Source organism: Eriocheir sinensis, chromosome 20 (assembly GCF_024679095.1).
Source record: "Eriocheir sinensis breed Jianghai 21 chromosome 20, ASM2467909v1, whole genome shotgun sequence".
In the NCBI taxonomy this organism is placed as follows: domain Eukaryota; kingdom Metazoa; phylum Arthropoda; class Malacostraca; order Decapoda; family Varunidae; genus Eriocheir; species Eriocheir sinensis.
In genome coordinates, this window is record NC_066528.1 from 17,302,646 (window position 1) to 17,330,298 (window position 27,653).

Consider the following 27,653-nt stretch of genomic DNA (forward strand, 5'->3'; position numbering starts at 1 on the left):
TAACGGCATGATCTGTTATTCACTTTCCATCCTAGGCTGCATGTGGTTGGTGGGTCCTGTGAACGGTCTGATCTTTTTGGTGACTGTGCCGGGCTGGCTGTTGTGGCCTGGGCCTATTGGTCAAGTGTGTGTGTTACTAGTAATAATATAGTCCTGTAGGCAAACCACACCAAACTGGCTGTTGGGAGGTGTAGGCCATGGTAATTGATGTCTTATGGTGTTGTTACTTTCCTGTTTCCACCCACGTGACGTCCCATCTCAACAAACAAGTCTTATACCACGTCAGCCTTGGGTGGGGGTGGGGGGGGGGCACAACAGCAGTGTTACCACCTCCTTAGAGAGATGAGAGAAGTAACGGGAGAAAGAAGTAAGGGAGAAGTTTTGTACCACATATGGGAATTTATGTAAAGAATAAAAAAGCATTCCGAGAGACGAGTTTTATTATCGTAAGAAAATAGCGTGTGTTCCTTAATTTCACTCTCCAGTGACCGTCAAGACAACCTGTGAATCACAGCTTTGGATCATGAGTCAAACTTTACTAAACTTGCTGTTGAAGACAGGCAAGGCACGACATTAGCACCACCGCTACGCCATCATGCCTTGACGCCGCCCTTCATGTGAGGCTCGGCCAGCAATGCCCAGACTTACTCCCTTCACTATTCTTTGTGTTGGAACACTTATTACAATGTTAACACAACCCTTTTGACCCTGAACCCACGGTGGAAAATGAGTCACTAATGATGATGAGGATCCAGGGTAGATTAATGAAAAAGTAGAGGGCGGGCAGCTTTGTAAAGTGAGAGGTGTTCCTGATGGAAACAGGAAGAGAAACAAATCTAGCCACTGGAAAGACCAAGAATCCTTCACCCTGACCACCAGCTGACCTTCACTGTCACCATGGCTACAGGCACCATCACCAGGACAGTTATACTGCTGCCATTATGACCTATCCCTTCACCACTATCTTCACTCTCCTCCCTTATTATCACTACCATATATTAATCCAAAGTCTATGATGTGGGACTTTATCTAACGCTTTCTGGAAATCAAGACAGACTACGTCCAGTGATTTAGTCACGTCATAAACTGAGAAGAGGTCGTTATAAAAGGTCAATAGGTTTGATAGGGAGGATCTTTTGTTACGGAAGCCATGTTATGAATCCCCAATTAATGAGTGGCTTTGAAGGTAACTCACAGTTTTGTCTCTAATTATGCTCTCGAGTAGCTTACCTACAACAAGTTAAACTAATGGGCCTGTAATTACCTGGTGTTTTTTTGTCTCCTTTCTTAAGAACCGGTGTCACGTTAGCCTTTTTCCAATCCGAAGGGACGATGCCTGTCGCAAGGACATATCAAAAATGGTTGTGAGGGAGGAGAGTATTTCGCTCTTTGTTTCTTTAAGCAGCATAGGATATACGTTGTCAGGTCCGGGACTTGTATTTGTTTTAAGGGATTGGAGAGCTTTAAGGACTTCATCGGTAGTTATTACAAAGTTAGGCAATATGCTTGCTCAAGAGGAGGAAGAATACTGTATATTCTTCCTCCAAGAGAGCGACCCGCTGAGGGCCACTCCATGTATTATTCCTCCAAGGATAAAACTAAGCGTAAGGAAAAGACACTCAAAGAAATAAAAGACCCAAAACAAAATGCATAAAAAGACGACTTAGGGCATAAAAAGTCTCCAAGTAGGAAGAAAAGAAAAAATAGGGAAAAAAAGAAATAGGCAAATCTGAAAATCTGAATATACTGTTACGCCAAGGCTTAGCTTAGTTTAAATTGTAATTGGCGCCACGTGACGTAATGAGGGTTCCCTGCGGCCCCGTTGAGGGGGCGGGCTGGAGAGGGACGCCATGCGGCGAGGAAGAGTGGAGACGGAGAGAAGACAAAGGACGCGCTCGCCTGTGCTCTGTGCCTTAGGACTTAATCGCCTGTGATTTGTGCCTTGACTGCCTCCCCCTTGGACTATAAGGATTGTACAACGTGCTATTGCTTAGTAAACCCCAAGAAAGTCCGCCCTGTATTTAATTGTGCCTCGCTGTGTGCTCTGTGGGTGTGTGCGAGTGTGTCCGCCGGAGTGTCTTTGTGTCTGCTGTCCGCCTCGTGGGAGCACTGTGTTTTCCATAGCGAGCCCAGTTTAAGTTGGGAGAGCACCTGTCTGCCTGTGAGGGGGTAGACAAGTGGTATAACAGTGGTGTCAGGAGCGGGGAAATTGTGCTGTGAGTGGACGGGCAGACAAGAGTGACGCCTCAGGCACAATGGACCTCGGCGAGCACGGTGCGGCTGGCGGAGCGAGTGGTGGGGTAGTGGTGACCTTGAGGCTGATGAAGACGCTAAGCCTGGCCAGCTGGGTTAATTGCCTCAATGTTGGCTGGCTTGAGGCAAGAAATAACGCTTCAAGGTCAAAGCAGGCACAGCAGGCCGAGCGCCTGAGGCACAGGCCAGCAGGCTTGAGGCAGGCCCGTGAGCAGGCCGAGCGCTGAGGCACAGGCCAGCAGGCTTGAGGAGCAGGCTCGTGAGCAGGCCGAGCGCTCCGAGGCACAGGCCAGCAGGCTTGAGGAGGCACTACAAGCAAGTTTGGCTTCTGTGCGGCAGGAGGCACGGCAGTATACCGATCAGGCCTGCGAGGAGGTCCGGGTTGAGCTACAGAGGGGCCTAGAGGCACTGAGAGGTGAGGTGCAGGAGGTGGGTTTGAGGCGAGGCAGGCTGCCGTGTGTGCTGCCCCAGAGGAAGTGCAGAGTGAGCCTTTGTGTGATTGGGGCAGTGTCAAGCCTCGCTGAGGCCACGCAGTGTTCTCTGAGCCTCCGGGCCTGGCGTGTCCGGCCGGGGTCACGGTCAGGTTCAGCGGCTGGCGTGGGCTGCGGCAGGGGCGCGAGCGGCGGCCCCGCCACTGTTGCCAAACAGCCCGCCACCCTCGCCTCCTCACCTAAACCCTACCCTGCCTCCTTTCTTGCCCTGTGCCTGCCTTCTACCCTGCTCGTTCGTTTCCTTCTCACGACCACCGCAGGCGTAAGCCGGCTGAGTATGACGGCAAGGTAGCTTGGGAGGCCTACGTTGCTCAGTTCGTCATGCTCGCAACAGCTCAAGGTGGACTGAGGAAGAAAGGCGCTGCAGCTGGCAACGGCGCTGCGGGGCCCGGCACTCGAGATTCTCAGCCACCTTCCAGCCACCAAGCAAGCTTCCTTTACCAGCCTGTCGGAAGCCTTGCAGCGCCGCTTTGGGCACAGTCACCAGGCTGAGGTGTACAGGGCTCAGCTGAAGAAGAGGGCGAGGCAGAAGGGCGAGACGCTGTCACAACTGGCGCAAGATGTGGAGGCCCTTGTGAGGCGGGCTTATCCGGCTGCTGGTGAAGACATGACGACCGTCCTCGCCCGTGACGCCTTCGTAGATGCTCTGCAGGACCACCAGCTGCAGATCTACGTAAAGCAAGCCCACCCTGGTGACCTGCAGGTGGCTTTGGCGAGGGCCATGGAGTTCGAGGCGTTTCTCAAGACGTCAAGCCGCCTCGCTGACTACGCCAAGCCTCGGAACGACGTGCGAGGCCGGAAGGCGAAGTTCGAGCGTAAGGCGGCGTCGAGGGAGACGAGCCCCGAGTTTGGTGGCCGTTGCTGGGGCTGCGGTGAGAAGGGCCACAGACGCGACCGGTGTCCGAGGGGGCGAAAGACGCGTTCCCTCGACCGGCCGAAGTCTGGGGGCTTCCAGACTTGCTGCAAGGACTGCGGCAAGTCTGATCACCGCTCCAGCGCCTGCCCCAAGCCGAAGCAAGTGGCGCAGGCGGGAAACAGCAGCGGGCTGGACAAGGGGGCGACTACCCAGCCTGCCAAGGTCGACACGCCCCCACTTGTGTAAGATGCCGCCATACCACTAGTTCGGTGCAGGTGGAGGGCAACGTAGACGGTAAGTCTTGCCGCCTGACAGTCGACACCGGGGCTGAAAAGACCCTGGTGCGCCCCGAGTTGCTGGACGCTGAGCGGCTCCCAGACGCCCCGCAGAGATTGTGCGGCGTGACGGGGCATTGCGTGGCACTCCAGGGGCCTGTAGTGGCTCGTGTCGGCGTGGGCGGCGCAGAAGAGCGGCTGCCAGTGTACGCCGCCGACCTGGATGAAGAGGGCTTGCTCGGTTTTGACTACCTGGTGCAGACTGGCGCATGTATCGACTTTGGACGGAAGCGGATGAGGGTGCACGGACAAGAGGTGCCCTGGCTTCCGGAAGTCGGTTGTGCCGAGGTAGTGACGGCCGAGCGACTGCACCTTGCCCCCAGGACGGAGCGACGAGTCCAGTGTCGACTGTCGAGGGTGATGCACGACGCGGAAGGCATAGTAGAACCCTCAGAAAACCTGCACCTGACTGACGGTGTGGCAGTCGGGAGGAGCCTCGTGGGAGCGGGGGAGGAGTTAGTGACAGTACTCGTTGCTAACTTCTCTGACGAGGCTCGGCGACTACCCGCTGGTGCCAGACTAGGCACATGTGAAGAGGTGGAGCGAGCTGAACAGCCGTCGAAGAGTGCGTCTACGCCTGCGGAGGGAGTGCTGCCTGACTTCCTTGAAGACCTGGCGCTCAGGGGCTCCGCTAACCTGACGGAGTCGCAGGCGGAGAGGTGCGCCACACCTTGACGCAGTACTCAGACGTGTTCAGCCGGGGCGACTTGGACTTGGGCCGCACGTCGCTGGTGAAACACAGCATCAACACTGGAACCAGCGCGCCCATCAAGTGTCCCCCTCGACGTATCGCACCTGCCCGACGAGAGGAGATGCAGCGCACCGTCAACGACCTGGCAAATCAGGGGGTGATCGAGAAGTCCGACAGTCCGTGGTCTTCAGCGGTAGTCCTGGTTAAAAAGAAGGACGGCACACAACGCTTCTGTGTGGACTACCGGGCACTGAATGACGTGACTGTGAAGGATTCCTACCCCCTGCCGAGGATCGACGACACCTTGGACGCGCTGGTAGGGGCGAGGTGGTTCTCCACGCTCGACCTGAAGTCGGGCTACCACCAGGTGGAGATGGCCGAAGAGGACAAGCCGAAGACAGCCTTTTCCTTCGGGCAGGGCTGGCAGTTTAATGTCATGCCCTTCGGCCTCTGCAACGCCCCTGGCTGTTTTGAACGTCTGATGGAGCGGGTGCTGGACGGCCTGCAGTGGAGGACGGCCCTCATCTACCTCGACGACGTCATCGTCTACGGAGGCACCTTCGAGGAGGAGCTGGGGAGGCTGGAGGAGGTCCTGCAACGCCTGAGGAAGGCTAACCTCAAGCTCAGCCCCAAGAAGTGCTCCCTCTTCCAGTACGAGGTGCCGTTCCTGGGGCATGTCGTCAGCAAGGACGGCGTGCGCACAGACCCGCAGAAAGTGGCAGCAGTAGCAGACTGGCCTCGGCCCACTAACGTAGCTGAGGTCAGGAGCTACTTGGGTCTGTGCACCTACTACCGTCGCTTCGTGCAGGACTTCGCCACCATCGCGGCGCCCCTACACCGCCTCACTCGAACGGAGTGCCTATCGAGTGGGACGAGGCGTGCCAGGCTGCGTTCGACGGCCTGAAGAGGGCCCTAGTGGAGGCGCCGGTCCTGCCGTACCCAACCCGAAGCTCCCTTACCTGCTTGACACCGACGCCAGTGCGGAGGGCATCGGGGCTGTCTTGTCGCAGGTGAAGGATGGAAGGGAGCACGTGGTGGCCTACTACAGCGCCAAGTTCAGTAGGCCTGAACGCAACTACTGCGTGACCAGGAAGGAGCTGCTGGCAGTAGTAAAAAGTCTCGAGCACTTCCAGCCGTACCTCTACGGCGCTGAGTTCACCGTCCGGACCGACCACGCTGCCCTGCAGTGGTTGAAAACACTGAAGGCGCCGGAGGGTCAGCTGGCGAGGTGGTTGGGAAGGCTCGAGCAGTTCAACTACCGGATTGTTCACCGCCCGGGTCGTGTGCACAGCAACGCCGATAGTTTGAGCCGGCGCCCGTGTGAGGCAGGTTGCTCTCACTGTGCTAGCAAGGACCCCGACCCTGTGACTCGACGCCCGTGTGGAGGCAGGTAGCTCACATTCCGTCCCTGAAGGACCTGACGCCGTGAGTCAGAGCCCGTGTGAGGCAAGCTACTCACCAGGCGCGTCGGGACCCTGACCCTGTTTGCCGACGCTTAACAGTGCCTGCCAACGCCACTGAAGGCAACGACCGGTGGCGTGAGGCACAGAGCGCAGACCCGCTCTTGCTCCTGTAGTGCGTTGGCTCAGGGCCAGCGGGGAGCGACGGTGGGAGGAAGTGTCGGCGGAGAGTCCTGCCACTAAGTGCCTCGTCGACCAGTGGGAGACGCTGCGGTTGGACCGGTGGGGAGTGCTAGTAAAGCGCTGGGAGGTGTTAGGCAGTGGGCAGAGACGCCTGGGTAGTGGTGGTACCCCGTGCAAAGCGTGCTGAGGTGTTACGGGAGTTGCACGCCGGTGTTACTAGTGGCCACTTGGGCGAGAAAAAGACCCTTAAACGTCTCCGCCAGCGCTTCTACTGGGTCGGTATGCGGAACGACGTTTCCGAGTGGTGTCGGGCCTGTGACGTTTGTAGTGCGAAAAGGGCCCCACGCCGGAATCAGGCTCCGCTTCAGTTGTACAGCGTGGGGGCGCCAATGGAGCGGGTTGCTGTAGATATTGCTGGCCCGCTGCCCATGACGCCCGGGGCATTCGTTTCGTATGCGTCGTGATGGACTACTGCACGAAGTGGCCTGAGGCGTATGCGCTCCCGAACCACGAGGCTGAAACAGTGGCGAGTGTCCTAGTAAACGAGTGCTTCACCCGGTTCGGTGTGCCGTCAGAACTGCACTCAGACCAGGGCCGTGAGTTCGAGTCCCGTGTGTTCCGTGAGTGCTGCGACTTGCTGGGAGTGCGGAAGACCCGAACGACGCCACTCCACCCGCAGTCGGACGGGATGGTGGAGCGGTTCAACCGGACACTCGCACAGCAGTTGGCCAAGTATTGCGTGTCAAAACAGGAGGACTGGGACGTCAAGTTGCCCTCAATGCTGATGGCGTACCGGTCCGATGTGCACGAGGCAACTGACTATACACCCGCACGTCTTATGTTTGGACGCTAGCTCAGACTCCCGTGGATCTGGCGACGGGCGGCCGCCGGACGTGGGCCTGCCGACTGTCACCTCTGGCTTCGCTGCCGCGCTGCAGGAGAACCTGGTCGAGGTCCATCACCAGGTGCGCGGCAAGCTCAGAGTGGCAGGCCAGGCGATGAAGGACTACTACGATCGCCGCATGCGGGACGTGAAGTATGCGGTGGGTGACAGAGTGTGGCTGCATAACCCTCGCCGGAAGAAAGGGTTATCACCGAAGCTGCAGAGTCCCTGGGAGGGCCCTACACGGTGATTGCAGTCCTGTCCGCTGTCACCTACCGCATCAGGAGGGGCCGCAAACGCTCCTCTGTCGTCCACGTTGACCGGCTCTGGCGCTACCATGGGCCGGGCCGTTACTCCTGGGGTACTGGCGCTGAGGAGGACCCTGACTACCCCAGTAGTGACGAGGAGGACCGGGCAGAACTTGACCCGGTGGACGTCGAGGTCGCGGATGATGTGGAGGAGGAGGCAGGTGGAGACGCCGACCTGGAGGCCGGCTCTGCTGGTGACCTGGACCAGCCCGCTGCCTCCCTCGCCCTCACCTCCACCGCGACGACCAAGACGTGAGAGGAGGAGGCCAGGATGGCTTACAGATTTTGATACAGAATGATTTGTTTAGTTCCCCAGTTATGTTTTATTTGTTTTGTTAAGTTGGCGAGGCGGGTCGCCTGCGCTTAAGGGGGGGGTAGTGTTACGCCAAGGCTTAGCTTAGTTTAAATTGTAATTGGCGCCACGTGACGTAATGAGGGTTCCCTGCGGCCCCGTTGAGGGGGCGGGCTGGAGAGGGACGCCATGCGGCGAGGAAGAGTGGAGACGGAGAGAAGACAAAGGACGCGCTCGCCTGTGCTCTGTGCCTTAGGACTTAATCGCCTGTGATTTGTGCCTTGACTGCCTCCCCCTTGGACTATAAGGATTGTACAACGTTCTGTTGCTTAGTAAACCCCAAGAAAGTCCGCCCTGTATTTAATTGTGCCTCGCTGTGTGCTCTGTGGGTGTGTGCGAGTGTGTCCGCCGGAGTGTCTTTGTGTCTGCTGTCCGCCTCGTGGGAGCACTGTGTTTTCCATAGCGAGCCCAGTTTAAGTAATTGGGAGAGCACCTGTCTGCCTGTGTGAGGGGTAGACAAGTGGAGTACAACAATACCTTACCTTACGGAACCTTACGGTGTCACTGGACGCAGGCCAAAGCTAGGCCTCTATGTCCAGATCATTGTCGCTGTCAAAACTGATATTCAGGTGGTGTGCCGGGCTGGTTAACAATTTTTCTTCAAAATGATATTGAATTTGTTGGTTTGATCAAAAGTTATCTAAACGTTTCTCAAATGATATCATGCTCACTGCCTCTTCTACATCCATGGGAAGGCTATTCCAGGCATCAACGACTCTTGAATTGAAGAACATCTGCCTCTTTTGCGTCCTGGACCTCATTTTCCATAGTTTCAATTTGTGTCCACGTGTTGGCCCTGTATGTCTCTCAAGTTGGATGTTGACATCCTCATCATATTTACCTTTGAGGATTTGATCTACCTCAATCATGTCTCCCCTTAGCCTTCTGTAAGTCAGTGTTGGTATCTCCAATTGTTTCAGTCGTTCTGGATATGTGAGGTTCTTGAATCCTGGTAATAACTTGGATGCTCTTCTCAGGACATTTTCCACAATCCTTATATCCTTCTTCTTGTAGGGGGACCATACTGACTGAGCATACTCAAGATGAGGTCTTACCATGGTCTTGAAGAGACATCTAAATGTGTGTACAGTACTAAATGTAATATCGTGTGAGGAAGAGAAAAAAATAAGGAAATAAAAGAAAAACGGAAAAAATATGTAAATCAGAAAAGAGGAAAACAGGAAAAGCTGAATATAGGTCCACAGAAAAAATAAAGAATCAAGAAGGACCGTAAGAAGATGTACAAAGAGAAGGGAAAAGAAGAAAATAGGGAAATAGAAGAAAAAATTGGTAAAATATGTAAATCGGAAGAGAAAATAGGAAAGTCTGAAAATAGGGAGACAGAGAAATCAAAGAATTAAGAAGAACCCAAGAAGAAGGTATACAAAGAGGAGGAGGAAGCAAACAAGTCCCCTGTGAGGCTGTGACATCAAGTTCAAGGTTGAGGTCCGCCGCGTGCCCTGAAGTGCCCTGGCAGTGTTTCTCGTGGAGGAGGAGGAGCCCCTCGGCGTGCAGGCCCCCAGGGTGAGTGTGCGGGTGGTGGGGGGGCCAGGGTGTGGACGGGCTACACTTGGGACAGGAAGGAGCGGGGGGCCAGGGTGTGGACGGGCTACACTTGGGACAGGAAGGAGCGGGGGGCCAGGGTGTGGACGGGCTACACTTGGGACAGGAAGGAGGGGAGGGCCAGGGTGTGGACGGGCTACACCTGGGACAGGAAGGAGTGGAGGGCCAGGATGTTGACGGGCTACACTTGGGACAGGAAGGAGTGGAGGGCCAGGGTGTGGATGGGCTACACTTGGGACAGGAAGGAGGGGAGGGCCAGGGTGTGGATGGGCTACACTTGGGATAGGAAGGAGGGTAGGGCCAGGGTGTGGACGGGCTACACTTGGGACAGGAAGGAGGGGAGGGCCAGGGTGTGGACGGGCTACACTTGGGACAGGAAGGAGGGGAGGGCCAGGGTGTGGACGGGCTACACTTGGGACAGGAAGGAGTGGTGGGCCAGGGTGTGGACGGGCTACACTTGGGACAGGAAGGAGGGGAGGGCCAGGGTGTGGACGGGCTACACTTGGGACAGGAAGGAGCGGGGGGCCAGGAAGATGTTCCATTTATGGTCCCCCTCTTCATTACTCACGTGCGCCCCTGTTGGAATACTCCTCGGCTGTGTGGAACACAGGCTATGTTGGAGACTTAAAGTTATTTGAGTATTGTCTTATAAATTCAATTACAAGTTGACTGCATATGATGCACTATCCAGTAGGGGTGGGCAAGAATCGGTTCCGGAACCAGTTCCAGCGGTTCCGCTACGCAACCACTGGAATCGGTTCCCAAATCTTGGAACCGGTTCGAGCAAAGAGTTTTCTGCTTTGTCTGAGAAGTGTGATGAGGCTTGAGAACAGAATGGAAGCCATTCTTTTGGGGCAGTATCTGGCATTGTTTTGAGAGGCTGCCATACTGCTCATCATTTTTCGCGTATGCCGCCCTTGGTTGTGTGTGTGTGTGTGTGTGTGTGTATATATATATAGATATAGATATAGATATAGATATATATAGTTATATATATTAATTTTCAGTTGATGCCTGACTGTTAAAAGAAATATTTACCTATTTTTTCCAGGTCCTTTTACAATTTAGTCATTAAAGACAAAGATCACTTAGTGGTTTGCATTTGCTCCTATATATGTCAACACTTGAATAGGAAAATGGGGAGCATAAGTCAAGAATAAAGGAAGATTGGAAAAGGCAGCTCCCAGAGTGGTGAAAAATAGGGCTACCCTGGTGGGAGCGGGCGAGGCTGGAGGCAGCGCGGGACCGCTCATGGGCACCTGGGGAGGCAGGCTGGGAGTACAGAGAAGCTGAACCCGGTTCCAAGGTCACAGAACCGTTCGAGCGGTTCCCGCAGCCTCCGTGCACAAGGCTCCAGTGGACGTGAGGGTGCGTGTAGGGAGCATTGGATTTGAGAGTGTGGGAACCGGTTCCGAGAGCCTTCAGTACCGGAACTGCCGGATCCGAAAATGACGGTTCCTGCCCAGCCCTACCATCCAGCTCTTTCACTAGTACTTGTTGTTTTTTTAACCCCTCTCTCCCTGCACTTCCAAGTAGTCATTCCCAAGAATAATCAATAACCAGAATAATATGAAACATATACAAACCTATCAGAAGAACAGTGTGGTCCTCGTAAATAATGTAAGAGCGGTGATCTCATCAACACGCACTATTTGCCTGACCTGGTGGCCTGTGGCTTGCCTTGGTGCACCCACCACCGCCCTGATCCCTCCCACCAACTTCAGTTTCCTAACCAGACAATTTTTTTCTTTGCAGAACACGACTTTGTCCCAATGGCCACCACTGGTGTTAGTGTCGATGGTAGGCATTGAGACAGCTGCTGTGCTCGGTACTTCTTCCGTCCTTGCTGCCGCTGACTTCAGGACTCCTTGGTGCATCCCACGCCTTGCCTGCTCAATTGGTCACTAAGTGTGGCTTTTAGGCAACCTCGCCACCTTCTCCAGCATCTCTGAGGTTCCTCAAGACCAGCCAACTCCTCACATCTGGAGTAGTGTTGCAGTGGAGGCTGCAAGGCGGGACAGCAGCTGGAGTGGCTGGGATGAGCAGGAGCCGACTGCTACTGGTGTGAGGTTCAGGAGTGATCAAAAACATTACCACCACCACCACTCCTGCCACCACCCCCACCACCACCCCCACCACCACTCCTGCCACCACCACCACCACCACTGCCACTACCAACACCACCACCACCACCAAAAGCAACTGCTGGCCTCTTCATCCACAAAGGGGGAAGTTTGAATTTCAGAAATGTGAGAAGATCTGAGAGTGAGAGAAAGTTTACTGACCAAAGACATGCAGGGAAGGATGACCTCAACAAATACACCCACACACTCTGGCGTAAGACCTCATGAAAGCCGGGAGTGTGGCAAAAGGTTTAGTAATAGGAGTAACCCCAAACGTCACACCCTAAAACACACTGGTGCAAGAAACCATGAGTGTGAAGTTTGTGGGAAATGTTTCAGTCAGAAGGGTCACCTCAAGAAACATGCCCTTACACACACTGGTGAAAGAAATCATGAGTGTGAAGTTTGTGGGAAATGTTTCAGTCAGAAGGGTCACCTCAACACACACACACTTACACACACTGGTGAAAGAAATCATGAGTGTGAAGTTTGTGGGAAATGTTTCAGTCGGAAGAGTAACCTCAAGAAACATGCCCTTACACACACTGGTGAAAGAAACCATGAGTGTGAAGTTTGTGGGAAATGTTTCAGTCGGAAGAGTACCCTCAAAACACACACCGTTACACACACTGGTGCAAAAAAACATGAGTCTGAAGTTTGTGGGAAACGTTTCAGTGAGAAGGGTACCCTCAAGAAACATGCCCTTACGCACACTGGTGAAAGGAATCATGAGTGTGAAGTTTGTGGGAAATGTTTCAGTGAGAAGAGTAACCTCAACAGACACACCCTTACACACACTGGTGAAAGAAATCATGAGTGTGAAGTTTGTGGGAAATGTTTCAGTCTGAAGGATACCCTCAAATTACACACTCTTACACACACTGGTGAAAGAAATCATGAGTGTGAAGTTTGTGGGAAACGTTTCAGTCGGAAGGATACCCTCAAATTACACACTCTTACACACACTGGTGAAAGAAATCATGAGTGTGAAGTTTGTGGGAAACGTTTCAGTGAGAAGGGTACCCTCAAGAAACATGCCCTTACACACATTGGTGCAAGAAACCATGAGTGTGAAGTTTGTGGGAAACGTTTCAGTGAGAAGGGTAACCTCAAGAAACATGCCCTTACACACACTGGTGCAAGAAATCATGAGTGTGAAGTTTGTGGGAAATGTTTCAGTCGGAAGGATACCCTCAAATTACACACTCTTACACACACTGGTGAAAGAAATCATGAGTGTGAAGTTTGTGGGAAATGTTTCTGTCGGAAGGATACCCTCAAATTACACACTCTTACACACACTGGTGAAAGAAATCATGAGTGTGAAGTTTGTGGGAAATGTTTCAGTCTGAAGGATACCCTCAAATTACACACTCTTACACACACTGGTGAAAGAAATCATGAGTGTGAAGTTTGTGGGAAACGTTTCAGTGAGAAGGGTAACCTCAAAGTACACACTGTTACACACACTGGTGAAAGAAATCATGAGTGTGAAGTTTGTGGGAAATGTTTCAGTCAGAAGAGTAACCTCAAAGTACACACTGTTACACACACTGATGCAAGAAATCATGAGTGTGAAGTTTGTGGGAAACGATTCAAACTGAAGAGGCTATTGAACCTGCACCTCTTCAGACACTCTGGTCATAAAGGGTTCAAGTGCGATGTTTGTGGGAAACGTTTCATGACTAAGGGTGAGATTGCCAGGCACGTGAAGGTCCACTTCTCCTGAGGGGCTGTGCTGATTCAGTTCTGCTGTGTGTGTGAGTGCAAGTGTTTGTTGTGGTGGTGTTACAGGGCTGTGTGTAGCACAGGGAACAGAAAATAATCATCTATTGGAACAAATGCTGACTGTAACGGCATGATCTGTTATTCACTTTCCATCCTAGGCTGCATGTGGTTGGTGGGTCCTGTGAACGGTCTGATCTTTTTGGTGACTGTGCCGGGCTGGCTGTTGTGGCCTGGGCCTATTGGTCAAGTGTGTGTGTTACTAGTAATAATATAGTCCTGTAGGCAAACCACACCAAACTGGCTGTTGGGAGGTGTAGGCCATGGTAATTGATGTCTTATGGTGTTGTTACTTTCCTGTTTCCACCCACGTGACGTCCCATCTCAACAAACAAGTCATATACCACGGCAGCCTTGGGTGGGGGGGGGCACAACAGCAGTGTTACCACCTCCTTAGAGGGATGAGAGAAGTAACGGGAGAAAGAAATAAGGGAGAAGTTTTGTACCACATATGGGAATTTATGTAAAGAATAAAAAAGCATTCCGAGAGACGAGTTTTATTATCGTAAGAAAATAGCGTGTGTTAATTTCACTCTCCAGTGACCGTCAAGACAACCTGTGAATCACAGCTTTGGATCTTGAGTCAAACTTTACTAAACTTGCTGTTGAAGACAGGCAAGGCACGACACATTAGCACCACCGCGCGGCCATCATGCCTTGACGCGCCCTTCATGTGAGGCTCGGCCAGCAATGCCCAGACTTACTCCCTTCACTATTCTTTGTGTTGGAACACTTATTACAATGTTAACACAACCCTTTTGACCCTGAACCCACGGTGGAAAATGAGTCACTAATGATGATGAGGATCCAGGGTAGATTAATGAAAAAGTAGAGGGCGGGCAGCTTTGTAAAGTGAGAGGTGTTCCTGATGGAAACAGGAAGAGAAACAAATCTAGCCACTGGAAAGACCCAAGGAATCCTTCACCCTTGACCACCAGCTGACCTTCACTGTCACCATGGCTACAGGCACCATCACCAGGACAGTTATACTGCTGCCATTATGACCTATCCCTTCACCACTATCTTCACTCTCCTCCCTTATTATCACTACCATATATTAATCCAAAGTCTATGATGTGGGTCTTTATCTAACGCTTTCTGGAAATCAAGACAGACTACGTCCAGTGATTTAGTTACGTCATAAACTGAGAAGAAGTCGTTATAAAAGGTCAATAGGTTTGATAGGGAGGATCTTTTGTTACGGAAGCCATGTTGTGAATCCCCAATTAATGAGTGGCTTTGAAGGTAACTCACAATTTTGTCTCTAATTATGCTCTCGAGTAGCTTACCTACAACAAGTTAGACTAATGGGCCTGTAATTACCTGGTGTTTTTTTGTCTCCTTTCTTAAGAACCGGTGTCACGTTAGCTTTTTTCCAATCCGAAGGGACGATGCCTGTCGCAAGGACATATCAAAAATGGTTGTGAGGGAGGAGAGTATTTCGCTCTTTGTTTCTTTAAGCAGCATAGGATATACGTTGTCAGGTCCGGGACTTGTATTCGTTTTAAGGGATTGGAGAGCTTTAAGGACTTCATCGGTAGTTATTACAAAGTTAGGCAACGCTTGCTCAAGAGGAGGAAGAATACTGTATTCTTCCTCCAAGAGAGCGACCCGCTGAGGGCCACTCCATGTATTATTCCTCCAAGGATAAAACTAAGCGTAAGGAAAAGAAACTCAAAGAAATAAAAGACCCAAACAAAATGCATAAAAAGACGACTTAGGGCATAAAAAGTCTCCAAGTAGGAAGAAAAGAAAAAATAGGGAAAAAAAGAAATAGGCAAATCTGAAAATCTGAATATACCTTACCTTACGGAACCTTACGGTGTCACTGGACGCAGGCCAAAGCTAGGCCTCTATGTCCAGATCATTGTCGCTGTCAAAACTGATATTCAGCTGGTGTGCCGGGCTGGTTAACAATTTTTCTTCAAAATGATATTGAATTTGTTGGTTTCATCAAAAGTTATCTAATCGTTTCTCAAATGAGATCACGCTCACTGCCTCTTCTACATCCATGGGAAGGCTATTCCAGGCATCAACGACTCTTGAATTGAAGAACATCTGCCTCTTTTGCGTCCTGGACCTCATTTTCCATAGTTTCAATTTGTGTCCACGTGTTGGCCCTGTATGTCTCTCAAGTTGGATGTTGACATCCTCATCATATTTACCTTTGAGGATTTGATCTGCCTCAATCATGTCTCCCCTTAGCCTTCTGTAAGTCAGTGTTGGTATCTCCAATTGTTTCAGTCGTTCTGGATATGTGAGGTTCTTGAATCCTGGTAATAACTTGGATGCTCTTCTCAGGACATTTTCCACAATCCTTATATCCTTCTTCTTGTAGGGGGACCATACTGACTGAGCATACTCAAGATGAGGTCTTACCATGGTCTTGAAGAGACATCTAAATGTGTGTACAGTACTAAATGTAATATCGTGTGAGGAAGATAAAAAATAAGGAAATAAAAGAAAAACGGAAAAAATATGTAAATCAGAAAAGAGGAAAACAGGAAAAGCTGAATATAGGTCCACAGAAAAAATAAAGAATCAAGAAGGACCGTAAGAAGATGTACAAAGAGAAGGGAAAAGAAGAAAATAGGGAAATAGAATAAAAAAAATTGGTAAAATATGTAAATCGGAAGAGAAAATAGGAAGGTCTGAATATAGGGAGACAGAAAAATCAAAGAATTAAGAAGAACCCAAGAAGAAGGTATACAAAGAGGAGAAGAAGAAGAGGAGGAGGAAGCAAACAAGTCCCCTGTGAGGCTGTGACATCAAGTTCAAGGTCGAGGTCCGCCGCGTGGCCTGAAGTGCCCTGGCAGTGTTTCTCGTGGAGGAGGAGGAGCCCCTCGGCGTGCAGGCCCCCAGGGTGAGTGTGCGGGTGGTGGGGGGCCAGGGTGTGGACGGGCTACACTTGGGACAGGAAGGAGCGGGGGGCCAGGCTGTGGACGGGCAACACTAGGGACAGGAAGGAGTGGGGGCCAGGGTGTGGACGGCTACACTTGGGACAGGAAAGAGTGGAGAGGGCCAGGGTGTGGACAGGCTACACTTGGGACAGGAAGGAGCAGGGGCCAGGGCGTGGACGGGCTACACTTGGGACAGGAAGGAGCGGGGGGCCAGGGTGTGGACGGGCTACACTTGGGACAGGAAGGAGCAGGGGCCAGGGTGTGGACGGGCTACTTGGGACAGGGAAGGAGCAGGGGCCAGGGGGTGGACGGGCTACACTTGGGACAGGAAGGAGGGGAGGGCCAGGCTGTGGACGGGCTACACTTGGGACAGGAAGGAGTGGAGGGCCAGGGTGTGGACGGGCTACACTTGGGACAGGAAGGAGCAGGGCCAGGGTGTGGACAGGCTACACTTGGGACAGGAAGGAGCAGGGGCCAGGGTGTGGACAGGCTACACTTGGGACAGGAAGGAGGAGCAGGGGGCCAGGTGTGGACGGGCTACACTTGGGACAGGAAGGAGCAGGGGGCCAGGGTGTGGACGGGCTACACTTGGGACAGGAAGGAGGGGAGGGCCAGGGTGTGGACGGGCTACACTTGGGACAGGAAGGAGCGGGGGGCCAGGGTGTGGACAGGCTACACTTGGGACAGGAAGGAGCGGGGCCAGGGTGCGGACAGGCTACACTTGGGACAGGATGGAGCGGGGGGCCAGGGTGTGGACAGGCTACACTTGGGACAGGAAGAAGTGGGGGGCCAGGGTGTGGACGGGCTACACTTGGGACAGGAAGGAGGGGAGGGCCAGGGTGTGGACGGGCTACACTTGGGACAGGAAGGAGTGGGGGGCCAGGGTGTGGACGGGCTACACTTGGGACAAGAAGGAGTGGGGGGCCAGGGTGTGGATGGGCTACACTTGGGACAGGAAGGAGGGGAGGGCCAGGGTGTGGACGGGCTACACTTGGGACAGGAAGGAGCGGGGGGCCAGGGTGTGGACGGGCTACACTAGTGCTTGTTGTTTTTTTAACCTCCCTCTCTCCCTGCACTTCCAAGTAGTCATTCCCAAGAATAATCAATAACCAGAATAATATGAAACATATACAAACCTATCAGAAGAACAGTGTGGTCCTCGTAAATAATGTAAGAGCGGTGATCTCATCAACACGCACTATTTGCCCGACCCGGCGACCTGTGGCTTGCCTTGGTGCACCCACCACCGCCCTGATCCCTCCCACCAACTTCAGTTTCCTAACCAGACAATTTTTTTCTTTGCAGAACACGACTTTGTCCCAATGGCCACCACTGGTGTTAGTGTCGATGGTAGGCATTGAGACAGCTGCTGTGCTCGGTACTTCTTCCGTCCTTGCTGCCGCTGACTTCAGGACTCCTTGGTGCATCCCACGCCTTGCCTGCTCAATTGGTCACTGAGTGTGGCTTTTAGGCAACCTCGCCACCTTCTCCAGCATCTCTGAGGTTCCTCAAGACCAGCCAACTCCTCACATCTGGAGTAGTGTTGCAGTGGAGGCTGCAAGGCAGGACAGCAGCTGGAGTGGCCGGGATGAGCAGGAGCCGACTGCTACTGGTGTGAGGTTCAGGAGTGATCAAAAACATTACCACCACCACCACTCCTGCCACCACCACCACTCCTGCCACCACCACCACTGCCACCACCAACACCACCACCACCATTAAAAGCAACTGCTGGCCTCTTCATCCACAAAGGGGGAAGTTTGAATTTCAGAAATGTGAGAAGGTCTGAGAGTGAGAGAAAGTTTACTGACCAAAGCCAAGAGTGTGAGAAAAGACATGCAGGGAAGGATGACCTCAACAAATACACCCACACACTCTGGCGTAAGACCTCATGAAAGCCGGGAGTGTGGCAAAAGGTTTAGTAATAGGAGTAACCCCAAACGTCACACCCTTAAACATACTGGTGCAAGAAACCATGAGTGTGAAGTTTGTGGGAAATGTTTCAGTCAGAAGGGTAACCTCAAATTACACACTCTTACACACACTGGTGAAAGAAATCATGAGTGTGAAGTTTGTGGGAAATGTTTCAGTCGGAAGGGTCACCTCAACAGACACACACTTACACACACTGGTGCAAGAAACCATGAGTGTGAAGTTTGTGGGAAATGTTTCAGTCGGAAGGGTCACCTCAAGAAACATGCCCTTACACACACTGGTGAAAGAAATCATGAGTGTGAAGTTTGTGGGAAATGTTTCAGTCAGAAGGGTCACCTCAACACACACACACTTACACACACTGGTGAAAGAAATCATGAGTGTGAAGTTTGTGGGAAATGTTTCAGTCGGAAGAGTACCCTCAAAACACACACCGTTACACACACTGGTGCAAAAAAACATGAGTCTGAAGTTTGTGGGAAACGTTTCAGTGAGAAGGGTACCCTCAAGAAACATGCCCTTACGCACACTGGTGAAAGGAATCATGAGTGTGAAGTTTGTGGGAAATGTTTCAGTGAGAAGAGTAACCTCAACAGACACACCCTTACACACGCTGGTGAAAGAAATCATGAGTGTGAAGTTTGTGGGAAATGTTTCAGTCAGAAGTGTCACCTCAACAGACACACCCTTACACACACTGGTGCAAGAAATCATGAGTGTGAAGTTTGTGGGAAATGTTTCAGTCAGAATGGTCACCTCAAGAAACATGCCCTTACACACACTGGTGAAAGAAATCATGAGTGTGAAGTTTGTGGGAAACGTTTCAGTCAGAAGGGTACCCTCAAATTACACACTGTTACACACACTGGTGCAAGAAATCATGAGTGTGAAATTTGTGGGAAATGTTTCAGTCAGAAGGCTCACCTCAAAGTACACACTGTTACACACACTGATGCAAGAAATCATGAGTGTGAAGTTTGTGGGAAATGTTTCAGTCTGAAGAGTAACCTCAAAGTACACACTGTTACACACACTGATGCAAGAAATCATGAGTGTGAAGTTTGTGGGAAAAGATTCAAACTGAAGAGGGTATTGAACCTGCACCTCTTCAGACACTCTGGTCATAAAGGGTTCAAGTGCGATGTTTGTGGGAAACGTTTCATGACCAAGGGTGAGATTGCCAGGCACGTGAAGGTCCACTTCTCCTGAGGGGCTGTGCTGATTCAGTTCTGCTGTGTGTGTGAGTGCAAGTGTTTGTTGTGGTGGTGTTACAGGGCTGTGTGTAGCACAGGGAACAGAAAATAATCATCTATTGGAACAAATGGTGACTGTAACGGCATGATCTGTTATTCACTTTCCATCCTAGGCTGCATGTGGTTGGTGGGTCCTGTGAACGGTCTGATCTTTTTGGTGACTGTGCCGGGCTGGCTGTTGTGGCCTGGGCCTATTGGTCAAGTGTGTGTGTTACTAGTAATAATATAGTCCTGTAGGCAAACCACCAAACTGGCTGTTGGGAGGTGTAGGCCATGGTAATTGATGTCTTATGGTGTTGTTACTTTCCTGTTTCCACCCACGTGACGTCCCATCTCAACAAACAAGTCTTATTCCACGGCAGCCTTGGGTGGGGGGGGCACAACAGCAGTGTTACCACCTCCTTAGAGGGATGAGAGAAGTAACGGGAGAAAGAAGTAAGGGAGAAGTTTTGTACCACATATGGGAATTTATGTAAAGAATAAAAAAGCATTCCGAGAGACGAGTTTTATTATCGTAAGAAAATAGCGTGTGTTCCTTAATTTCACTCTCCAGTGACCGTCAAGACAACCTGTGAATCACAGCTTTGGATCTTGAGTCAAACTTTACTAAACTTGCTGTTGAAGACAGGCAAGGCACGACACATTAGCACCACCGCGCGGCCATCATGCCTTGACGCGCCCTTCATGTGAGGCTCGGCCAGCAATGCCCAGACTTACTCCCTTCACTATTCTTTGTGTTGGAACACTTATAAGTTATTACAATGTTAACACAACCCTTTTGACCCTGAACCCACGGTGGAAAATGAGTCACTAATGATGATGAGGATCCAGGGTAGATTAATGAAAAAGTAGAGGGCGGGCAGCTTTGTAAAGTGAGAGGTGTTCCTGATGGAAACAGGAAGAGAAACAAATCTAGCCACTGGAAAGACCCAAGGAATCCTTCACCCTTGACCACCAGCTGACCTTCACTGTCACCATGGCTACAGGCACCATCACCAGGACAGTTATACTGCTGCCATTATGACCTATCCCTTCACCACTATCTTCACTCTCCTCCCTTATTATCACTACCATATATTAATCCAAAGTCTATGATGTGGGACTTTATCTAACGCTTTCTGGAAATCAAGACAGACTACGTCCAGTGATTTAGTTACGTCATAAACTGAGAAGAGGTCGTTATAAAAGGTCAATAGGTTTGATAGGGAGGATCTTTTGTTACGGAAGCCATGTTGTGAATCCCCAATTAATGAGTGGCTTTGAAGGTAACTCACAATTTTGTCTCTAATTATGCTCTCGAGTAGCTTACCTACAACAAGTTAGACTAATGGGCCTGTAATTACCTGGTGTTTTTTTGTCTCCTTTCTTAAGAACCGGTGTCACGTTAGCCTTTTTCCAATCCGAAGGGACGATGCCTGTCGCAAGGACATATCAAAAATGGTTGTGAGGGAGGAGAGTATTTCGCTCTTTGTTTCTTTAAGCAGCATAGGATATACGTTGTCAGGTCCGGGACTTGTATTCGTTTTAAGGGATTGGAGAGCTTTAAGGACTTCATCGGTAGTTATTACAAAGTTAGGCAATGCTTGCTCAAGAGGAGGAAGAATACTGTATTCTTCCTCCAAGAGAGCGACCCGCTGAGGGCCACTCCATGTATTATTCCTCCAAGGATAAAACTAAGCGTAAGGAAAAGAAACTCAAAGAAATAAAAGACCCAAAACAAAATGGAAAAAAGACGACTTAGGGCATAAAAAGTCTCCAAGTAGAAAGAAAAGATAAAATAGGGAAAAAAAGAAATAGGCAAATCTGAAAATCTGAATATACCTTACCTTACGGAACCTTACGGTGTCACTGGACGCAGGCCAAAGCTAGGCCTCTATGTCCAGATCATTGTCGCTGTCAAAACTGATATTCAGCTGGTGTGCCGGGCTGGTTAACAATTTTTCTTCAAAATGATATTGAATTTGTTGGTTTGATCAAAAGTTATCTAAACGTTTCTCAAATGATATCACGCTCACTGCCTCTTCTACATCCATGGGAAGGCTATTCCAGGCATCAACGACTCTTGAATTGAAGAACATCTGCCTCTTTTGCGTCCTGGACCTCATTTTCCATAGTTTCAATTTGTGTCCACGTGTTGGCCCTGTATGTCTCTCAAGTTGGATGTTGACATCCTCATCATATTTACCTTTGAGGATTTGATCTGCCTCAATCATGTCTCCCCTTAGCCTTCTGTAAGTCAGTGTTGGTATCTCCAATTGTTTCAGTCGTTCTGGATATGTGAGGTTCTTGAATCCTGGTAATAACTTGGATGCTCTTCTCAGGACATTTTCCACAATCCTTATATCCTTCTTCTTGTAGGGGGACCATACTGACTGAGCATACTCAAGATGAGGTCTTACCATGGTCTTGAAGAGACATCTAAATGTGTGTACAGTACTAAATGTAATATCGTGTGAGGAAGATAAAAAATAAGGAAATAAAAGAAAAACGGAAAAAATATGTAAATCAGAAAAGAGGAAAACAGGAAAAGCTGAATATAGGTCCACAGAAAAAATAAAGAATCAAGAAGGACCGTAAGAAGATGTACAAAGAGAAGGGAAAAGAAGAAAATAGGGAAATAGAATAAAAAAAATTGGTAAAATATGTAAATCGGAAGAGAAAATAGGAAGGTCTGAATATAGGGAGACAGAAAAATCAAAGAATTAAGAAGAACCCAAGAAGAAGGTATACAAAGAGGAGTAGAAGAAGAGGAGGAAGAGGAAGCAAACAAGTCCCCTGTGAGGCTGTGACATCAAGTTCAAGGTCGAGGTCCGCCGCGTGGCCTGAAGTGCCCTGGCAGTGTTTCTCGTGGAGGAGGAGGAGCCCCTCGGCGTGCAGGCCCCCAGGGTGAGTGTGCGGGTGGTGGGGGGCCAGGGTGTGGACGGGCTACACTTGGGACAGGAAGGAGGGGAGGGCCAGGGTGTGGACGGGCTACACTTGGGACAGGAAGGAGCGGGGGGCCAGGGTGTGGACGGGCTACACTTGGGACAGGAAGGAGCGGGGGGCCAGGGTGTGGACGGGCTACACTTGGGACAGGAAGGAGGGGAGGGCCAGGGTGTGGACACACTTGGGACAGGAAGGAGCAGGGGCCAGGGTGTGGACGGGCTACACTTGGGACAGGAAGGAGCGGAGGGCCAGGGTGTGGACGGGCTACACTTGGGACAGGAAGGAGTGGAGGGCCAGGGTGTGGACGGGCTACACTTGGGACAGGAAGGAGTGGAGGGCCAGGGTGTGGACGGGCTACACTTGGGACAGGAAGGAGCTGGGGGCCAGGGTGTGGACGGGCTACACTTGGGACTGGATGGTGCGGGGGGCCAGGGTGTGGACGGGCTACACTTGGGACAGGAAGGAGTGGAGGGCCAGGGTGTGGACGGGCTACACTTGGGACAGGAAGGAGTGGGGGGCCAGGGTGTGGACGGGCTACACTTGGGACAGGAAGGAGGGGAGGGCCAGGGTGTGGACGGGCTACACTTGGGACAGGAAGGAGTGGAGGGCCAGGGTGTGGACGGGCTACACTTGGGACAGGAAGGAGGGTAGGGCCAGGGTGTGGACGGGCTACACTTGGGACAGGAAGGAGCGGAGGGCCAGGGTGTGGACGGGCTACACTTGGGACAGGAAGGAGTGGGGGGCCAGGGTGTGGACGGGCTACACTTGGGACAGGAAGGAGGGGAGGGCGGTATTATTGTAGGAGTACACCAGTCTAGAGATGGCTTTTCTTACCCTGACCATTAGAAAGAGCTCCGCATTCTGAGTAAATTCATCCCCATAAACACCCCTCGGAAATCATTTATAACGGAGGGAGGGAGGGAGGGCGGTCAAGGCCAGGACGTGACACACGGTTAGGTTAGTGTTAGGTTAGGTTAGTTTTGGGTTAGGTTAGTGTTAGGTTAGGTTAGTTTTAGGTTAGGTTAGGTTAGGTTAGGTTAGTTTTAGGTTAGTTTAGGTTATGTTAGGTTAGGTTAGGTTAGGTTAGTTTTAGGTTAGGTTAGGTTAGGTTAGTGTTAGGTTAGTGTTAGGTTAGGTTAGTTTTAGGTTAGGTTAGGTTAGGGTTATGTTTAGTTTAAATGCACCTGTGTGGACGAAACTAGTTTTTTCTGGTAGATTTCGGTCTGTTTTGAATGAATGTGCTCTAAATTTTTTATCGCAAATCATTAGTCTCTTGATTGGAAGGGGGTAAAAAACACGTGATTTGCGATAGAAATGACACGCATATTCATTCAAAACAGGCCGAAAACTACCGAAAAAAACTAGGGGAGGGCCAGGGTGTGGACGGGCTACACTTGGGACAGGAAGGAGGGGAGGGCCAGGGTGTGGACGGGCTACACTTGGGACAGGAAGGAGGGGAGGGCCAGGGTGTGGACGGGCTACACTTGGGACAGGAAGGAGCGGGGGGCCAGGGTGTGGACGGGCTACACTTGGGACAGGAAGGAGTGGGGGGCCAGGGTGTGGACGGGCTACACTTGGGACAGGAAGGGGCGGGGGGCCAGGGTGTGGACGGCTACACTTGGGACAGGAAGGAGTGGTGGGCCGGGGTGTGGACGGGCTACACTTGGGACAGGAAGGAGTGGAGGGCCAGGGTGTGGACGGGCTACACTTGAGACAGGAAGGAGTGGGGGGCCAAGGTGTGGACGGGCTACACTAGTGCTTGCTTTTTTTTTAACCCCCCTCTCTCCCTGCACTTCCAAGTAGTCATTCCCAAGAATAATCAATAACCAGAATAATATGAAACATATACAAACCTATCAGAAGAACAGTGTGGTCCTCGTAAATAATGTAAGAGCGGTGATCTCATCAACACGCACTATTTGCCCGACCCGGCGACCTGTGGCTTGCCTTGGTGCACCCACCACCGCCCTGATCCCTCCCACCAACTTCAGTTTCCTAACCAGACAATTTTTTTCTTTGCAGAACACGACTTTGTCCCAATGGCCACCACTGGTGTTAGTGTCGATGGTAGGCATTGAGACAGCTGCTGTGCTGGGTATTTCTTCCGTCCTTGCTGCCGCTGACTTCAGGACTCCTTGGTGCATCCCACGCCTTGCCTGCTCAATTGGTCACTAAGTGTGGCTTTTAGGCAACCTCGCCGCCTTCTCCAGCATCTCTGAGGTTCCTCAAGACCAGCCAACTCCTCACATCTGGAGTAGTGTTGCAGTGGAGGCTGCAAGGCAGGACAGCAGCTGGAGTGGCTGGGATGAGCAGGAGCCGACTGCTACTGGTGTGAGGTTCAGGAGTGATCAAAAACATTACCACTACCACCACTCCTGCCACCACCCCCACCACCACTCCTTCCACCACCCCCACCACCACTCCTGCCACCACCACCACCACCACTGCCACTACCAACACCACCACCACCACCAAAAGCAACTGCTGGCCTCTTCATCCACAAAGGGGGAAGTTTGAATTTCAGAAATGTGAGAAGATCTGAGAGTGAGAGAAAGTTTACTGACCAAAGACATGCAGGGAAGGATGACCTCAACAAATACACCCACACACTCTGGCGTAAGACCTCATGAAAGCCGGGAGTGTGGCAAAAGGTTTAGTAATAGGGGTAACCCCAAACGTCACACCCTAAAACACACTGGTGCAAGAAACCATGAGTGTGAAGTTTGTGGGAAATGTTTCAGTCAGAAGGGTAACCTCAAGAAACATGGCCTTACACACACTGGTGAAAGAAATCATGAGTGTGAAGTTTGTGGGAAACGTTTCAGTGAGAAGTGTAACCTCAAGAAACATGCCCTTACACACACTGGTGCAAGAAACCATGAGTGTGAAGTTTGTGGGAAACGTTTCAGTGAGAAGTGTAATCTCAAGAAACATGCCCTTACACACACTGGTGAAAGAAATCATGAGTGTGAAGTTTGTGGGAAATGTTTCAGTCTGAAGGGTCACCTCAACACACACACACTTACACACACTGGTGCAAGAAATCATGAGTGTGAAGTTTGTGGGAAATGTTTCAGTCAGAAGGGTCACCTCAACACACACACACTTACACACACTGGTGCAAGAAATCATGAGTGTGAAGTTTGTGGGAAATGTTTCAGTCTGAAGGGTCACCTCAACACACACACACTTACACACACTAGTGAAAGAAATCATGAGTGTGAAGTTTGTGGGAAATGTTTCAGTCGGAAGAGTACCCTCAAAACACACACCCTTACACACACCGGTGCAAAAAAACATGAGTCCGAAGTTTGTGGGAAACGTTTCAGTGGGAAGGGTAACCTCAAGAAACATGCCCTTACGCACACTGGTGAAAGGAATCATGAGTGTGAAGTTTGTGGGAAATGTTTCAGTGAGAAGAGTAACCTCAACAGACACACCCTTACACACACTGGTGAAAGAAATCATGAGTGTGAAGTTTGTGGGAAATGTTTCAGTCGGAAGGGTCACCTCAAATTACACACTCTTACACACACTGGTGCAAGAAACCATGAGTGTGAAGTTTGTGGGAAACGTTTCCGTGAGAAGTGTAATCTCAAGAAACATGCCCTTACACACACTGGTGAAAGAAATCATGAGTGTGAATTTTGTGGGAAATGTTTCAGTCTGAAGGGTAACCTCAAGAAACATGCCCTTACACACACTGGTGAAAGAAATCATGAGTGTGAAGTTTGTGGGAAATGTTTCAGTCAGAAGGGTCACCTCAACACACACACACTTACACACACTGGTGCAAGAAATCATGAGTGTGAAGTTTGTGGGAAATGTTTCAGTCTGAAGGGTCACCTCAACACACACACACTTACACACACTAGTGAAAGAAATCATGAGTGTGAAGTTTGTGGGAAATGTTTCAGTCTGAAGGCTCACCTCAAAGTACACACTGTTACACACACTGATGCAAGAAATCATGAGTGTGAAGTTTGTGGGAAAAGATTCAAACTGAAGAGGCTATTGAACCTGCACCTCTTCAGACACTCTGGTCATAAAGGGTTCAAGTGCGATGTTTGTGGGAAACGTTTCATGACTAAGGGTGAGATTGCCAGGCACGTGAAGGTCCACTTCTCCTGAGGGGCTGTGCTGATTCAGTTCTGCTGTGTGTGTGAGTGCAAGTGTTTGTTGTGGTGGTGTTACAGGGCTGTGTGTAGCACAGGGAACAGAAAATAATCATCTATTGGAACAAATGGTGACTGTAACGGCATGATCTGTTATTCACTTTCCATACTAGGCTGCATGTGGTTGGTGGGTCCTGTGAACGGTCTGATCTTTTTGGTGACTGTGCCGGGCTGGCTGTTGTGGCCTGGGCCTATTGGTCAAGTGTGTGTGTTACTAGTAATAATATAGTCCTGTAGGCAAACCACACCAAACTGGCTGTTGGGAGGTGTAGGCCATGGTAATTGATGTCTTATGGTGTTGTTACTTTCCTGTTTCCACCCACGTGACGTCCCATCTCAACAAACAAGTCTTATTCCACGGCAGCCTTGGGTGGGGGGGGCACAACAGCAGTGTTACCACCTCCTTAGAGGGATGAGAGAAGTAACGGGAGAAAGAAATAAGGGAGAAGTTTTGTACCACATATGGGAATTTATGTAAAGAATAAAAAAGCATTCCGAGAGACGAGTTTTATTATCGTAAGAAAATAGCGTGTGTTCCTTAATTTCACTCTCCAGTGACCGTCAAGACAACCTGTGAATCACAGCTTTGGATCATGAGTCAAACTTTACTAAACTTGCTGTTGAAGACAGGCAAGGCACGACACATTAGCACCACCGCGCGGCCATCATGCCTTGACGCGCCCTTCATGTGAGGCTCGGCCAGCAATGCCCAGACTTACTCCCTTCACTATTCTTTGTGTTGGAACACTTATAAGTTATTACAATGCTGACACAGCCCTTTTGACCCTGAACCCACGGTGGAAAATGAGTCACTAATGATGATGAGGATCCAGGGTAGATTAATGAAAAAGTAGAGGGCGGGCAGCTTTGTAAAGTGAGAGGTGTTCCTGATGGAAACAGGAAGAGAAACAAATCTAGCCACTGGAAAGACCCAAGGAATCCTTCACCCTTGACCACCAGCTGACCTTCACTGTCACCATGGCTACAGACACCATCACCAGGACAGTTATACTGCTGCCATTATGACCTATCCCTTCACCACTATCTTCACTCTCCTTCCTTATTATCACTACCATATATTAATCCAAAGTCTATGATGTGGGACTTTATCTAACGCTTTCTGGAAATCAAGACAGACTACGTCCAGTGATTTAGTTACGTCATAAACTGAGAAGAGGTCGTTATAAAAGGTCAATAGGTTTGATAGGGAGGATCTTTTGTTACGGAAGCCATGTTGTGAAT

General features: G+C 50.6%; 1 protein-coding gene and 1 long non-coding RNA gene across 13 annotated transcripts in view; one reads left to right on the top strand and one right to left on the bottom strand.

Moving 5' to 3' along the window:
* The window catches only part of LOC127001290 (zinc finger protein 182-like), a 71,897-nt gene that overhangs the window by 24,836 nt on the left and 19,408 nt on the right, over positions 1–27,653 (top strand). For 2 of the 12 annotated variants that reach the window (XM_050865687.1, XM_050865684.1), the window contains exon 2: positions 9,199–9,276. The exons of 5 other annotated variants lie outside the window; for them this stretch is intronic. The gene's annotated coding sequence lies outside the window, so the exon portion shown is untranslated. Of the gene's footprint in view, positions 1–9,198; positions 9,277–11,070; positions 11,385–15,950; positions 16,087–22,062; positions 22,198–24,258; positions 24,573–27,653 lie in introns of those variants that run through there. 5 more of the 12 variants (XM_050865676.1, XM_050865677.1, XM_050865685.1 and 2 more) reach the window with 5 other exon arrangements.
* On the bottom strand, positions 11,384–26,893 carry LOC127001293 (uncharacterized). The gene is made up of 3 exons (XR_007754999.1): positions 26,167–26,893; positions 11,959–12,294; positions 11,384–11,790 (listed from the first exon to the last, which is right to left on the bottom strand). It is a non-coding gene; the product is annotated as an uncharacterized LOC127001293 (long non-coding RNA).